At 36.3% G+C, this 16,337-nt stretch overlaps 1 protein-coding gene across 2 annotated transcripts in view; it reads right to left on the bottom strand.

The window, feature by feature from the left end:
- NEK7 (NIMA related kinase 7) overlaps nucleotides 1–16,337 on the bottom strand; it is a 160,343-nt gene that overhangs the window by 41,341 nt on the left and 102,665 nt on the right. The window lies entirely within an intron of this gene.

Raw genomic sequence — 16,337 nt, 5'->3', positions numbered from 1 at the left:
AACAAAACAGTCTAGAAACCTGAAGGTAATTATGTTCATTAAAAGACAATTCTTCTCCTGACATTAAGTTTGACTATAGAATTCCTTTTAAATATTGAACCACCTTGGTGATTTGAAATATCAGTTAATTTATTAAAAATTAAATAAAAGAGATTTATATAAAAAGTTTTCATGAATATTTCATGACTATTGCGCATTACAAGTCAAACCTGCACTTTGAATGAATGAAACTAAACTTCATGGAAGAAAAACATCACAGGAAGGTCAGGGCAAAAATGGAGCACCAACAGACTAGTTGGGAAAGAATGGGCCATCATGCATAAGAGGGCAATAGCCAAAATAACTGCAAAATCAGAGGTAGATATTTATGCCCATTTTTTATATTACACTTGCTAGAAGAATGTACTAATAACATACTCATTTAAAAACAAAGTTCTTCATTTCCTAAGATTCACCAAGATTCATTACATAAAAATTATATTTCTAAAACAAAAATGCAACTGGCTTCCTACTTAACAATATTTATAAATGACCAACATGAATACTACATTTAAACAAGTCTTCATGGAATTTTCTGATAATTTTAATATAGGTATTAACAGATATCAGTATTTAAATGTGTACTGTAGTGCATTTTATCTGAAAACATTTTTGGAAGTTCAACTGATTTGTTATTGAATATATCATTCAGATTAATTCTAAAACAAGTATCTTTGTCAATTTTTACCCTTGTGACCAGTTGAGGGCAGGCTGGAAGGAAAAACAATACAGGGAGATCTGCTCATATCCCTACTTCATACTTAGCAAAAGATTATTATCTACTGTCTCACATGCACTCAATATGTCAAAGGATAAATCTTTAAGGAAAAGCTAATAACTTTAGGTTAATGTTTATTATAACACATGCTAAGGAAATGAACTTAGTAATTTCAATGGCTATTAACATCAGTAGCAAAAAGCCAATAACAATTAGATGACCAGGTAATTGAAAAGCAAATCGGGGTATTACTAAAATGTTGAAAACCTCCCATATCATGTCTCAATATTAAGTATTTTTAATTGCAGACTGTGTCAACATCACTTTTCATTCTAAGGGGGCAATGCTGCAAAATCAGTTCAATACATATAATTTTCTTTCAGATTTGGAATGAGTCCAAATAAAGCTTGTCTATGTGCTCTCCCTGATGCTGGATTAGCATATCAGAAGACTGTTTGATGTCAACAGGAAGATGGGGACCAGGTTTCTTTTCAGTCAAAAATAAATATACTGCATCATGTAAGTATCAGACCATGCAAGAAAAAATTTATGCTTTAAGATAGATTCTGAAATCATCATAACTATTAACTTGGCAGCTTACTTTTAAAGTCTCATTATTTAAAAAATGAATCAAATATATAGGAAAATCAGAATGAAAAAACTGCCCTCAAAATGTATACCAGGTAAGATGTTATCAGACCAAGACGGTCTGATCATTTTCATGTTTTTATATTGAGACTGTCTCTTTGAACAACAAATTAAAGATGAAAACAATAAATTGACATCAATATAATGCTGCCTAGACCGAATGGTCTGGCAAAACATAAGTATCCAAAGTAGAAACAGGTTTCTGAAGAATAATTTTATGAATTTGACTTGATCATAAAATAAATCAAAGGCAGTTTCATTATGTCATTGGGATTTCACAATATGTTTTATGTGCCTGTTTAACCATATGCAGTTTTCCACCATTCCTTAAGTGTACGGGTTTTTGGTGTTTTCTTTCTTTCTTTTTTTTTTTTTTGAGAAAACCAATACTTATGATAAGAAAAGCCTGTCTGTTCTGATGGTGGCACTGTTGGCTATCTCTTATAAAAAAGGTGAACAGAAAAAATGCAATGAAAATTTGAATTTTTTTACTACTGGTAAAATGTATATTAGCCCTACAGAGCAGAAACTTACATAATGCCAAAGTATTAAAAAAAAAAAACAAGAGAACAATCTCCTCTTGAAACTTACTCTAATATATACGTATCTTTTAAAAGTTAATTATTTAGTCAAATAGCATTACTGTTCAAAAATCCTCCTTTTCTTTAAAAAAGACAGCCCTATATAAATATTTAGCTCTAGATTAGAAAAAAAAATCTAATGCCAACATATAGAAATTAAAAATGCACGTCAATTTGCCACATGGTAAGTTTTTAATAAAGCAAGAAATAATGCAACCAATAATGCAAGGTTACTTACCAATAAACATTTATGTGAAAAGGCAGACTATACAATATGGCACTCTACTACATTTATATTATGAAATGGAATTGCAACATTTTTTAATCTGAAAATAACATATCTAAAAATTTATGAAGAGGCAGAAACTGGCACTCAGGTATACCTGATCACTTGGAATTAATTTTTATTTAGTCTTTTTTTTTTTTAAGTAAGCTAGTCTTTTCACTATGCAATGCTTCAAATACTTGTGATTTTAAAAATCTGTCTACTATCTCCATCAACATCATTCAAGTAAACACTGAACATCATTCAAATTAAGGAAACGTGTACCAAAATAGCCAATGTACATATAAAACATCAGATTATATTCTCACTTATGTGTAAAAAGATTACCAGCATTTCTCTTAGGTGAAATTCAGCATTCCCGGTAAAATATACTCACACTGCCACTTAAATTATATATATATATATAAAAGAGGACAGCTAAGACAAGCTGCTTCTATTCAAAGATGTTGACAAAACAGTCACACCTTTTTTTTTTTTTTTAATTATCCAAAATCCTCCTACAAATTAAATGCCCCAAACCAAATCCAATTATATAGTGGACATTGAATATTTAAGGACCATTTTTTTGGACTCAATGGGATCACTTGGTTCTTGTACTCTAGACACTATCACTCCAAATGGAACATATACTTTACTTATTTCTAAATTTTGCAATCCTAGCATTCCTCCTCTAGAAATCTTGGGAAAAGCTTCAATGATAAGAACAACAATAAATTCAAGCATAAAGAAAAAAAACCCAGAAAATTATGTTCTTGTTTTTTTAAAAAAAAATCAATATCCATGGCATATCATATTTAAGTCCACAGTTTGGTATGTTATTCATTAAAGAAGAAAGTTTCAGACAATATATCTAGAACCACCGGGCTGACTTCAGACATGGGCGACCTGTGCAGTCATGCAGGGCAGTGCACTTAGTTTAATGCTCTGTTGCTGCCATCTTGAAATTCTTAATTTTGTTATAAGGGACCCACAATCACGTAGCTGGTCCTGGGAACCTTACACCCAGCATCCTTTACAAATGTATGCTGTAGTTAAAAACCAAAAGCAGCAAATGTGATCCTGGCATGCAAGGCATTCTTGCAGAACACCAGGAGAAATGATAATTAAATAACGAGAAAGAATGAGTAAGAGAACTAGGTTTGACTAGCACCAGCTCCGTCTCTTCCAAGTATAGAACAAGAGGAAGTAAATAATTTATGTTAAATATAAGGACAGACGTACCTCCTCCTTAGTAGTGTTGTCAGATGTTTAATGTACCACTAACGTAATCCATTATGTTACCACCTTTTATATAGACCTGATTCTGAGCCTTGACGGCGACTGGCTGTATTATCTTGAGCAAACCATTTAACACTGCTAGGCCTCAGTTCCCAGAGAGTGTGGAGATGAGCTATATAGTCCCCACCACCTCTAAAAAAAATATAATCTAGGGTTCCACAATCTCAGGTACAAATAAAACTTAAACGAATAAAGGCCTCCTTGGCACATTTTCACACTTAAAAATAATACGTTACTGGTATGTCCTATCCTATAAGTCTCCAATTAATAAAAACGAAGCAAATAATAATAATAACAGTAATACCTCAGAGAGCCCCATAGGTCCAGTTAATACTATAAATGATCTTCACAGGAGATGACAGGTAGTTAGATAAACTTGAAATAGGTCAAACATTTACCATCAGAAGGGATGTTATGTTCCCAAACATATCTCTGTAATTATAATGCATTTTTATAAGACTACATGTTTTGGTGGTTGTTTCAAAGAAATTCAATGCACAGAGACTAGGTGTTAGAAAAGACAGGGTGCTTCTGAAAGCGTAACTGATGCCTCTAAGTGTGATTTGTATTATATATTAATGTTTCTGCAGAACATCTATCTTCTGAAGGTATAAGGAGGTCTCAACAGACTAACCCGCACAAATACTCGCTACCCACACTTTTGGGAATTATATAAATGTGTGGAATAGTTACGTCTCAGTTAGAATGTGGTATGTAATACTAGTTTGTAACATGTGAATATTTTCACTCTTGGCATTCTGAATAAAACTCAACAATCTGAAGTCACTGTAGAAAGTGTGGAGTGGAATGGGCCTGGCAGCCACGAAACCACTGAAAACACTTATCACCGGCATCTCAGTTTACCTACTTTGATAAAATATTTCCCATGCAAGCTCCACTTGTCTTTTTCCTTTCGTGTAGTGTTGGAAAATCTGCTAAGAGTATTTAGTTGTTGCTAGATTATAATTTAGTAGAATATCAACATAATCTATTCATTCCTCCAGATCAAAACTGTATGGGTTATTAAGGAAGCTGAAATACATTTAATCTTAGGGTAGAAAATGTGAAACAGGTAAAGATTTCTTCTGAGCCTTGGGAAAAGAAAAACCTTAAATTATTTAGCAAACAAAAAAAATAAAATAAAAATAAACTCTATAAAGTCATAATATTCTTCTCCCAAAGAAGCTGCCTTCTGAACATTAGCACATTGATATCAAAGAAATTTAGGACAATAAAAAAATTAAAAAAGAACATATGAATGCATCAGAATTACAACAAGGAATGATCCCTACATTGCTGACACATGGAAAATCGTTAAGAGAAGCTACCATGTTACTAAAACTAATAGAGAAGATACCTGGAAATACTTAAGATGTTTTGTCTACTATAGATAGAAAGAGTGAGACAAAAAAGCAGAAAATTAATCTTTTGGAAGACACAAGGTCACAAAGATAAATGGAAACATTCACCTCTTGAATAAATTCTTTCTGGTTCTGTTTCACCAAGCAATGGTAAGATAGTTGAAAAGATATCTCGATATTCTTAATGGACAAGGGAAACAGCGGAACAATGAGACAGTAAAAGTCTCTTGGTAGAAATCTCTACTTAATTGTCTATAGCTACCAATATGACTGCTTGTGATGTTACAGGATTCTTAAAAGGCAGCTTTAGATCGATATTACCTTAAAATGTAAAGAGCAAGGCGTTCTTTGAAAATTTTCTTCTCATTCTCCCAAGTAAATGCAATTCAAAAGTTACATATCACCTTTTAGTTATGCTCACAGAATTATATAATGGTCATTAGGATACACAATTTTCAGTTTACTAAAGTCCTTAAGTTCTCTTCTACTTCACTATCTAACTACTTAAGTATCAAAGAAAATCCAGGTGACATTTTGTCAGTAACATTGCTTCTATACAAATAATTCTGGGGGCACCTGGGTGGCAAGGCTGATTAAGCGTCCAACTTCAACTCAGGTCATGATCTCAAGGTTCAAGGTTTCAAGCTCCGCGTCCAGCTCTGTGCTGACAGCTCGGAGCCTGGAGCCTGCTTTGGATTCTGTGTCTCCCTCTCTCTCTGCCCCTCCCCCGCTCATGCTGTCTCTGTCTCAAAAATAAATAAAACATTAAAAAAACTTAACAGAAACCCATGGGAGAGGGGAAGGAAAAAAAAAAAAAAAAGAGGTTAGAGTGGGAGAGAGCCAAAGCATAAGAGACTCTTAAAAACTGAGAACATGGGGCGCCTGGGTGGCGCAGTCGGTTAAGCGTCCGACTTCAGCCAGGTCACGATCTCGCAGTCTGTGAGTTCGAGCCCCGCGTCAGGCTCTGGGCTGATGGCTCGGAGCCTGGAGCCTGTTTCCGATTCTGTGTCTCCCTCTCTCTCTGCCCCTCCCCCGTTCATGCTCTGTCTCTCTCTGTCCCAAAAATAAATTAAAAAAAAAAAAAAAAAAAACAAAACTGAGAACAAACTGAGGGTTGATGGGGGTTGGGAGGGAGGGGAGGGTGGGTGATGGGTATTGAGGAGGGCACCTTTTGGGATGAGCACTGGGTGTTGTATGGAAACCAATTTGACAATAAACTTCATATATTGAAAAAAAAATTTTTTTAATAAATAATTCTGTATAACACACCTATACATACATATCATATATAAACATAAATCTATATAGATATACACATAGTTTACATGCATTATGTGTAGGTAATTATGTGTATATATATATATACATATACACACACACACATATATGTATATAATATTTAATTCTGCATGGATTTTTTTCAGATAGTATCACTGATTTTTAACCTTAAACTTCCAAATAACTGTAAGATGATAAAGCAGAGATGACAATCTTATACAATAGACTTAGAGGGAAACTGACTGTATTTGGAATCACTGGCACTTTTCATAGTTGTCTGGCCTGGGCTATACATTTTATGACAGATGCTGAAATGGAAACTGTAGGTGTCCTGGTAAACTATAAATCTGAGTGATTAAAGATAGATGGTACTACTGGGAAGACTTTATTGCTTTAGGGACTCAAAGGTCAAAAGTGTAAGAGACATTTCAAAGTGATTTTATTTCCAGTATAGCCTCTAAATTTGGATAAGTACAAATAAAAATGTGTCTACAAATGTAAAAAAAACAACCACACCAAGAAGGTAAATAAGATTTATAAGTTCTAAGATTTGGAGATAATAATTATTTCTAAAACACTGTTAATATTTTAGCGAATTTATCAAAGCCTGTAATATGCAGAAATCTAAGACATACTTCACCCCCCAAAATTCCCAAGTCCTGGTATGTAATTCCCTCCCTTGAATGCAGATTGGGTTGTGAATATGATGAACTGTCTTTCCTATATCATGTTATCTTATATGGCAGGAAAGATTTTGCTGATGTAATTAAGGTTCTAAATCAGCTGTTTTTGAGGTAATCAAAAAGGAGATTATCCCGGTGGATGGGCCAGCCTACTGGGTAAGCCCTTCAAAAAAGTCAGAGATTCAAAGCCAGAGAGACTCTACTGCTGGTCTGAGGGAACAAACTGCCAAGCTATGGAAAGGGCCAAGTGACAAGGCACAGCAGGATACCTCTAGGACCCAAGGATGGCCCCCAGTTGATAACCACAAAGACAGTGATGACTTTAGTCATATAACTGCAAGGAACTGAATTCTTCCAACAACCAGTGAATAAGGAAGAGAACCCTGAACCTCAAATGAGATCATAGCCCCAGCTGGTACCTTGATTTCACTCTTCTAAGATGTTGAGCAGAGAACTCACTAACTGGTGTGTGATCCACAGAAACTGTGAGGTTATAAGGTTGTGTTGTTTTAAGTTGCTAACTTTGTGATAATTAGCAATAAAAGAATAATATAAAGCAAGTTTCTAAACAGTTAAAATCAACATATAAAATTAACTTTATGTCTGTATTAAGGAAAAGAGTCTTAAGGCTTCTACCAAATTTAAAGGGAATGCCATAGGGGCGCCTGGGTGGCGCAGTCGGTTAAGCGTCCGACTTCAGCCAGGTCACGATCTCGCGGTCCGTGAGTTCGAGCCCTGCGTCAGGCTCTGGGCTGATGGCTCGGAGCCTGGAGCCTGTTTCTGATTCTGTGTCTCCCTCTCTCTCTGCCCCTCCCCCGTTCATGCTCTGTCTCTCTCTGTCCCAAAAATAAAAAAAAAAAAAAAGTTGAAAATAAAGGGAATGCCATATAAGTAGTATCAATGCAAAAGACACAAATTTGCATAACCAAGAAGACAGCATTTATGTAAATAAATTAGGAATAAGAAAAGATAGCCTAGATTAGGAATGAGACAAAGATGCCCACTCTCACCATTCCTATTCAACATCATAGAAGTCCTTGCCAAACAATCAGGCAAGAAAAAATAAATAAATAAATAAATAAATAAATAAATAAATAAATAAATAAATGGTATAATAATTGGAAAGGAAGAAGTAAAACTGTTATCTCTTTGTAGATGACATGATTTTAGATACAGAAAATCCTAAACACTCAACCCAAAAAAACAGTTAGTTCTAATCAAAGAATTCAGTACAGTTACAGGTAACAAAATTAATGTACAAAAATCAGTGGTGTTTCTATATATTAAACTTACCTGAAAAAGAAATAAAGGAAGTGATACTATTTACAAATGCATCAAAACCAATAAAAGAGTTAGGAATAAACTCAACCAAGGAGGTGAAACTTAACCAAGGAATCTTCTAATCTGAAAACTATAAGACACTGATGAAAGAAATCAAAATCAAAAAAGACTCAAATCAATGGAAAAGTATCCTGTGTTCATGGCTGGAAGAATTTTAAATTGTTAAAATGTCAATACTACCAAAAGCCATCCAGAGATCAAGGCAATTCCTATTAGGATTCTAATGGCATTTTTTTACAATGTACAAAAACAAACAAACAAAAAACAGTTCTAAAACTTATACAGAACCACAAAAGACCCCAAAAAGCCAAAGCCAAAGCAATACTAAGAAGAAGAACAAAGTGTTAGGCATAACACTTCTTGATTTCAAGCTATACCATAAAGCTACAGTAATCAAAACAGTATGGTACTGGCATCAAAACAGATCAATGAAACTGAATCAAGAGCTCAGAAATAAACCCAAGCATGTATAGTCAAACTAACATTTGACAAGGGAGCTGAGAATACTCAGTGGAGAAAAAACAGTCTCTTCAATAAGTGGTGCTGGGAAGACTGGATATTCACATGTAAAAGAATGAAACTAGACCCCTAGCTTACACCACTCACAAAAATTACCTTGAGGTGAACTAAAGACTTAAATGTACAACCTGAAACCATGAAACTCCTAGAAGCAAACAGGAAAAAATCCCCTTGACATGGATCTTGGCAGTAATTTTTCAGAAAGGACACCTAAAGCATAAGCAACAACAATAACAAAATGAACAAATGTGACCAGGTGAAACTAAAATTGTCAGAAGAAACAACTGAGAAACTGAGAAGGCAACCTACGGAATGGGAAAAAAATATTTGCAAACCATATATCTGATAAGGGACTAATATCCAAAATATAGAAAGAATCAATACATCTCAGCAACAAACAGCAATCATAATCATTCAATTAAAAAATGGGCAAAGATCAAAATAGACATTTTTCCAAAGAAGATACACGAATGGCCAACAGGTACATGAAAAGATGCTCAACAACACTAGTCATTAGAGAAATGCAAATCAAAATCACAATGAGATATCACCTCATACCTCTTTGTAAATTTTTTTTTCAACGTTTTTTATTTATTTTTGGGACAGAGAGAGACAGAGCATGAACGGGGGAGGGGCAGAGAGAGAGGGAGACACAGAATCGGAAACAGGCTCCAGGCTCCGAGCCATCAGCCCAGAGCCTAACGCAGGGCTCGAACTCACGGACCGCGAGATCGTGACCTGGCTGAAGTCGGACGCTTAACCGACTGAGCCACCCAGGCGCCCCTCATACCTGTTTGAATGGCCATCATCAAAAGACAAAAGATAGCATGCTGCCCTAGAGCCCTTGTACGGTGTTGGTGGGGCTGTAAACTGGTACAAACACTACAGAAAACAGCAGTATGGAGGATCCTTAAAAAATTACAAATGGAACTGCCATATGATCCAGCAATTCCACTTCTGGGAATGTATCCATGGGAAATGAAGACACTAACTCAAAAATATATCTGCAGCGCTATGTTCACAGCAGCATTATTTACAATAATACCCAAGACATGGAAACCAAATAAGTGACCATAGATGGATGAACGAAAAAGAGATACATACACACACACTCACACTATACACACACACACACACACACACACACACACACACACACACACACACAATGGAATATTACTCAGCTAGAAAAAAACAAGAAAATCCTGCCATTTGCAAAAACAGGATGAATGAACCCTGAGGGCATTACGCTAAGTAAAATTTGCAAGACAGAGAAAGGGAAATGCTGTATGATCTCACTTATATGTGGAATCTAAAACACACACACACACACACTCACTCTCTCTGTCTCTCTCTGTCTCTTCTCTCTCTCTTTCTCTCTCTCTCTCTCTTTCATAAAGAAAGAGCTTTGTGGTTTCCAGAGACAGAGAGTGGGCACAGGGGAAACTGAAGGAAGGAGGTCAAAGGTACAAACTTCCAGTTACGACACAAGTAAGTACCAGGATGGAATGCACAACATGATGACTACAGATAATACTGCTGACCGATATACAGAAAAGTTGTTGTGAGAGTAAATCTTAAGAATTCTCATTGTAAAGGAAAATTTTTTTTTTCTTTCTATTGTATCTATTCGAGATGACAGATCTTAACTAAACTTAGTGTGGTAATCATTACATAGCATATGTAAATCAAACCATAATGCTGTGTACCTTACACTTACACAGTGATGTATGTTAATATTATCTCAATAAAACCGGGGGGAAAAAGAAGATATAGACTTCACTAATTATTTGGAATTGTATCAAACTCTTGGCACAAAATAGATCTCCATTTAAATTAGTCATCCATATTTCGCTAAAAAATAATTCCCAAGTAAATACTGACTTTTCTTTTTTAATCTTGACTTCCTTCTTAGCCAGTGTGGCATGGTATGAAAATCTCCTGGCAGATAACAGAGTTCTAAGTCCCCCCCCCCACCAAGAGATTTATTACATTGGGTTATATTGTGTTTTATTGATATTTTAGCAAAATAAAGGTTTTTACAAATATAATGTTAAAGATATGCACTTATATTTTCTTCTACCTCAAACTGACTTTCTAAGAGGTAATTCTAAATATAAGAAATTATAAATAGCTCAATGAATAAACTATATGTTGCAAAAATGGGCTATAAAAACTTAAAACGCATTTTAACAATATTTCTAGTGACAAGCTGCAATAAACACAGCTCTTGTTTATATCTTTGAGATTAGTCTCTCATCTTCTCTACACTAAGTCTCCATCACCAAATATGTTTCTTGACATTCAAAGAGTGAAATAAACAGTATTAATAAGGCATAGTGCAAAATGGAGCATCTACTGGTCTGATAAAGAAAATATGCAGCATATAAATCACAACTCGATAAACTGAAATCTGAGAGCCTATTTTCCTTTAAAATTCTGATTACTGATGATAAAGAAATATATGATGAAAAAAATCCTAGATTTCCTTTTATCCTAAAACTCATCTGGGAAGTATTTCATCTGACCACAGCCTCAGGTATTCCTTTGTCACTAATTAGAGAAATACTGAATATTTCAACTATAAATTGCTTAATTATATTTGTCAGCTTGCTCTAAACCAATTAATTATTTACTTGTAAAATTCTTTGATGCAATGCTATCCAGAGGTTCATTTCTGGAATACAGACCAGGAGCTATATTTCCTCTCCTACCCCAATTAAGCTGAAGACTTGAGACAGTGAAATATATTGTTGTGATGTCCTGATTTACCGTATTTCTCACTAGAAAGAAATGAATCATTTTCTTAAAATTCCAGTATCTACTGCTGTCCTTTGTAAAGCTTTAAGTCCTAGTCATGTTCTTTCGTAAAAGAAGTTCCTTATGATTTTTTTCCTAACGAAGTCTCTTCTATAAAGACAGCTTATAGCACAATTAAGTGTTTAGAAAAGAATTTCTGAATTTCTTAGGGGAAAAAAAAAACAAACAAAACCAAAACCCTTCCTGTATCACATCAGGACACCGTCTTCTCTCATGGCAGCATACCACTCAATAGCTTAGCAAGTCCCCTTGAGACCGGAGTGCGAAGCAGCAAGAAACGGCTGTGATTGTTGTACAACCACCCAGGTTCACCTACTGGTCCCTGGAGCAGAGAAGCGTAACACAGGTAAGAGAATCAGGAGGAAGGAAAGAGAAAGAAAATAACCACCTTTCATGTATTCATTCATTCAACATATTTATTGAGTTGCTACTATCAGCCAGGCACCTCCCCGGAAACTGAAGGTGTCTACACCTTCTACGGCAGATACTTGCTGAGCACCTACTCTGTGCAGGGAGCTGTCCTAGACACTAGGGATATGTGAGGGCACAAAACAAAGATTCCTCCCTCTCAGAGCTTGAACTCTGGATCACCCAGGTCTAGTAAATCTTGACAAGCATTTTCACCCTCAATGGGAAACACAAGAAGGATTTAAAAACAGAGGTTTTTCTTTTCTTTCTTCCCTTCTCGCTTGTCTTACAGACCGATGGAGAAACAGCTTAGAGAAATGGTGCCGGGAGCTGGAAGATTAGTTAAAAAGCTGCTGCCCTACAGGTGACAGATGATGCTACTTTATACTACAGGGAGACACATGGAAGTAGAGCAGGGTGGAAAATTTGAAAGGCATTTAAAAGAAAAAACTGAACTTGGTGAGGGACAGAAGTGTCAAAGAAGGAAAAAAAAAAAAAAAAAGAAGTGTCAAAGAGGAGTCCTGGGCTCTAGCATGCACAACTGGGCAGACTGGAACCGAGTATCAAGTTAGCATTGGAGGAGGAGGGTAGTCTGTGAGGACGATCGTGAATTTCTTTACAGACGTGTTGAGTTAACGTGAGTTCAGAACTGAAAGACAGCTCCAGACTAAAGACAAAAAGTTAGAAATCAACGGCGTACGGAAAGTAACTGAATCCACAGGCACGAATGACATCAACTATGAGGAAAGTATAAAGCAGAAAGGAAAAAAAAGTCAGGACTGAAACTTTTAAAACTCCGTCATTAAAGGCCAAGAGATGAGAATGTGTCAGTTAAGAAGAATCAGAGTCTCCAGAGAGGCAGGAAGGAAACCAAGGCACTATGGGACTCAACAAGCCAGTGGGGGAGTCTTTTAAGAAGAAGCATAGGAACAACAGAGCCACGTGCAGCTGAGACATCAAGCAGAATGAGCACTGGTTGAAGTCCACTGGATTTAATGACAGAGGTCACTCAAGAGCCATTTCCTGTGGTGTTGGAAACAGGGTCAGGAGTGTCTGTCTGCAAAGGGAAAAAACAGAACCAGGGCAGTATGGAGGGAAAGGCAGGTGGAGGTGGGGGTGTAAGACTTAAGTCAGTAGTGTTTTCTTTCATCGTCTTACTTAAAATAGCAGCACCTCTCGCCTCTTTATTGTCCTTCTTTATCATAAAAAACATACATAAATGTAACCAGATATAAAAATATTCTACTCATGTGAAACTCCTTGGTCAAACTTTCTGTTATGGACATTGGAATACCTTTCTAGTGTGGCCATTATGCTGAGACTATTCTAAAGATCTATAGGTTTGACAATATAACTTTCAACCTTTAGAAGGTCTCCAAGATGATCTGGGAAATCTGACCCAGAATCCTTCTACCTTGGTGAGACAGACTAATGGTACCTACAGTAAAGGATAGGGTCATTAAAGGCTTATATAATGTCTATTAGACAGGAAGGAAGAATGATATCCCAATTCTCTAGAAAACTACCTCGGTTCTATCGAAGTACAATAAATTGCTCTATAAACTTATAACTTACTAGCAATCAGTTGGTATCTTTTATTTTTAAAAAAAGTTTCCTAAGTACTATTTTACATGATAGATACGTTCAAATTTTAGTCAGAGGCCCCAAGGATACTTCAAGAGGATAGTTATCGATTCTATAACTGTATGTTACTATTCATTACCAAACACAGAATCGATCTTACTACATTCCACTGGGTCAGCTGATAAAACAACTCTCTGAAAAAGTCAACTGAAGGCAAGATCCATTTAAGTAAGAGAGCTGAGTTCATCATCACAATAAATATAAAAACACACCGGCAAATTTTTCCTCCCTCAGTGGCCTAAGAAATCTGAATCTGCTAAAGACACAGGTAACAGGGCTTCTTCTATAAGGTACTCTGATTGTGCACTAGAAGTGGTGAAAGGACAGGAGAATTCTTCCAAGGTAAATGTTATGGGCTCAGGCATGCCTTGGCAATGGGTCAGGGACAGCGACCTGTATGTGTGGAGTAGCAGTAGCAAAGAAAAAAAACTAAACTGAAAAAGGGCAAAAATCTCTAGAGCACAATCAAAACCCCAAATCATCGATCTCTCAGCAGGGGCAAAACCTGACAACTGAAAACTGTATGTTTTTTTTATCTGCCTTTGGTTGGTATTTGCCCAGTAAAGATTTGCCCTCTTTGCTTCCCACTATAAATACTTAAATAACTCTTGCACTTAGAGTTTAAGCCAAGAATTTTATATTAATTGTCTCTCTTATAAGGACTATTTACATTTGCTTTTATGGGTCTCATCTTGATAGCTGTTTTGCAGATTTGGCGTTTGTGTGTTTGTATTTCTTTTTAAAATTAAAACCACATTTTTTTTTAATTGTTCATTAATTTGCAAAGACAGTTTGTGCTAGTGGTGGGAAGTCCCTAAAAGAGAAAATCAGATAACCAATTAGAAGTGAGTCACTCAAACCATGGGACTTGAAACAGAGTCAGTTTGATAGCATTCTGTGATAATAAAAAATATTACCTCCCTGTTATGCAGTATTTTTATAATTTAGAAAGCAACCTCAAAACTGCCTCCATCTTATGAATGAGGAAACTAATCCTAAGAGAAGTCAAGCAAGAGGAGAGTGTAAGTGGCTGACACTGACCTTCCACTGGAGACGAGGGATCCTAACTACTGCTAGAGAACTGGTGAGTGCCTTGATCAGAATATCTGTGCAGGCTTTGTGATGGAATGCAGATTTTGTGTGCATTAACATCTTCTGGGGAGAAGGTCAAGGGTTTTCATCTGATTTTTCAAAGGAGTTCTGTGATACAAAAATCTCTAAGGGCCATTAAGGGAAAACACATGTAATTTTGTATCAGAAGACAAACTTAATTTCACACACTAGTCCTTCTATTTACTAGTGATGATGACTGTCTTCTCTAAGTGTCAAATTTACCTGCCAGAGTCCTTGTGAAGAGTAAATATGGTAATGCATATAAAGCAACATTGTTTTTAAGAACTCCATGTGGCAGAGATTACTAGCTGCGCTCCAATATCTGTTGACCAAATATACAGTCAATGGCCAGATCATATAAAAATAGAACTTTGAACCACAACCTTCAGCAACCTGACCAGGAAACCTTTTATCCATAACAAACAACCCAGGACGCCAGCCTTCTATGTCAGACATGCAGGAAGCCAGACTGCTGTCTCTAGTGACAATCCAGGAAGCCGAACAGTAACTCTGTAACAATCAGCCCCAAATGCCCAGGACTTGATTAATAACTGACAGCTTCCCTAATTTTTGTTCCTGCTTCCAACTTAGGACGAACCAGAGAAAGCCAGATGATATGCCTCACTTCTGAGTAGCTCACCTATAGCTCCTTCAGGCCAGCAGCCTCTAATCAGGTCATACCTAAAGGCTTATTTTTCCCATTATAAAGATTTTCTAATTCCTCTGCCTGCCTATGAATCTCTAGTAAAATGTCAGTGACAATGGTTGACTCCCTTGCGTGCTATAGCAAGCTCAGAATAAAGAGCCTTGCTTTTCTCATTTAGTTGGTCTTCATTGATTTCCACTCTGTTCAACATGTCTTCCTGAATAGTAGAAGTTTAGCTGGCACATGACCAGCCAAATGACGACTATATATTCCAGCCTCCCTTGCAGCTACACATGTTCATAAGACCAAATTTTGGCCACTGGGATGAAGCTAAAAATGTTGTGTGGCAGTATCCAGCAATGTACCTCAAGATACAGCTAGTGAGGGGCGCCTGGGTGGCTCAGTCGGTTAAGCGTCCGACTTTGGCTCAGGTCATGATCTTGCGGTCCGTGGGTTCGAGCCCCGCGTCGGGCTCTGTGCTGATAGCTCAGAGCCTAGAGCCTGTTTCAGATTCTGTGTCTCCCTCTTTCTCTGACCCTCCCCTGTTCATGGTCTCTCTCTGTCTCAAAAATAAATGTTTAAAAAAAATTAAAAAAAAAAAAAAAGATACAGCTAGCAAATATCCTATATCCCTACATGCCGGCAAAAGGGGACTTTATCAGCTATAAATAGGCTTGGTTTCTGAGAATTTGATAGATCAGAGCTGCCCTATTAGCCCCAGAATTTTATGTAACAGAAAAATATAATTAACAACAATAATAATACAGCACTAGCTCCCATTTGCATAGCCTTACTATGTGTGAGACACAGTTCTTATCTCTGAATAAATATCAAGTAATCATTAACAACAATCCTATGAAGTAGGTTCTATTATTATTTTGTTTTTGAGAAACTGTGGTACACGAAAGTAACTTGCCTAAGGACAAGCAGTGTTTAGGACACTGTAATTTGAGGGTTTCTATAACTTGTAACTG

Source organism: Neofelis nebulosa, chromosome 15 (assembly GCF_028018385.1).
Source record: "Neofelis nebulosa isolate mNeoNeb1 chromosome 15, mNeoNeb1.pri, whole genome shotgun sequence".
Classification (NCBI taxonomy): domain Eukaryota; kingdom Metazoa; phylum Chordata; class Mammalia; order Carnivora; family Felidae; genus Neofelis; species Neofelis nebulosa.
This window is presented reverse-complemented; position numbering and strand designations above follow the sequence as displayed.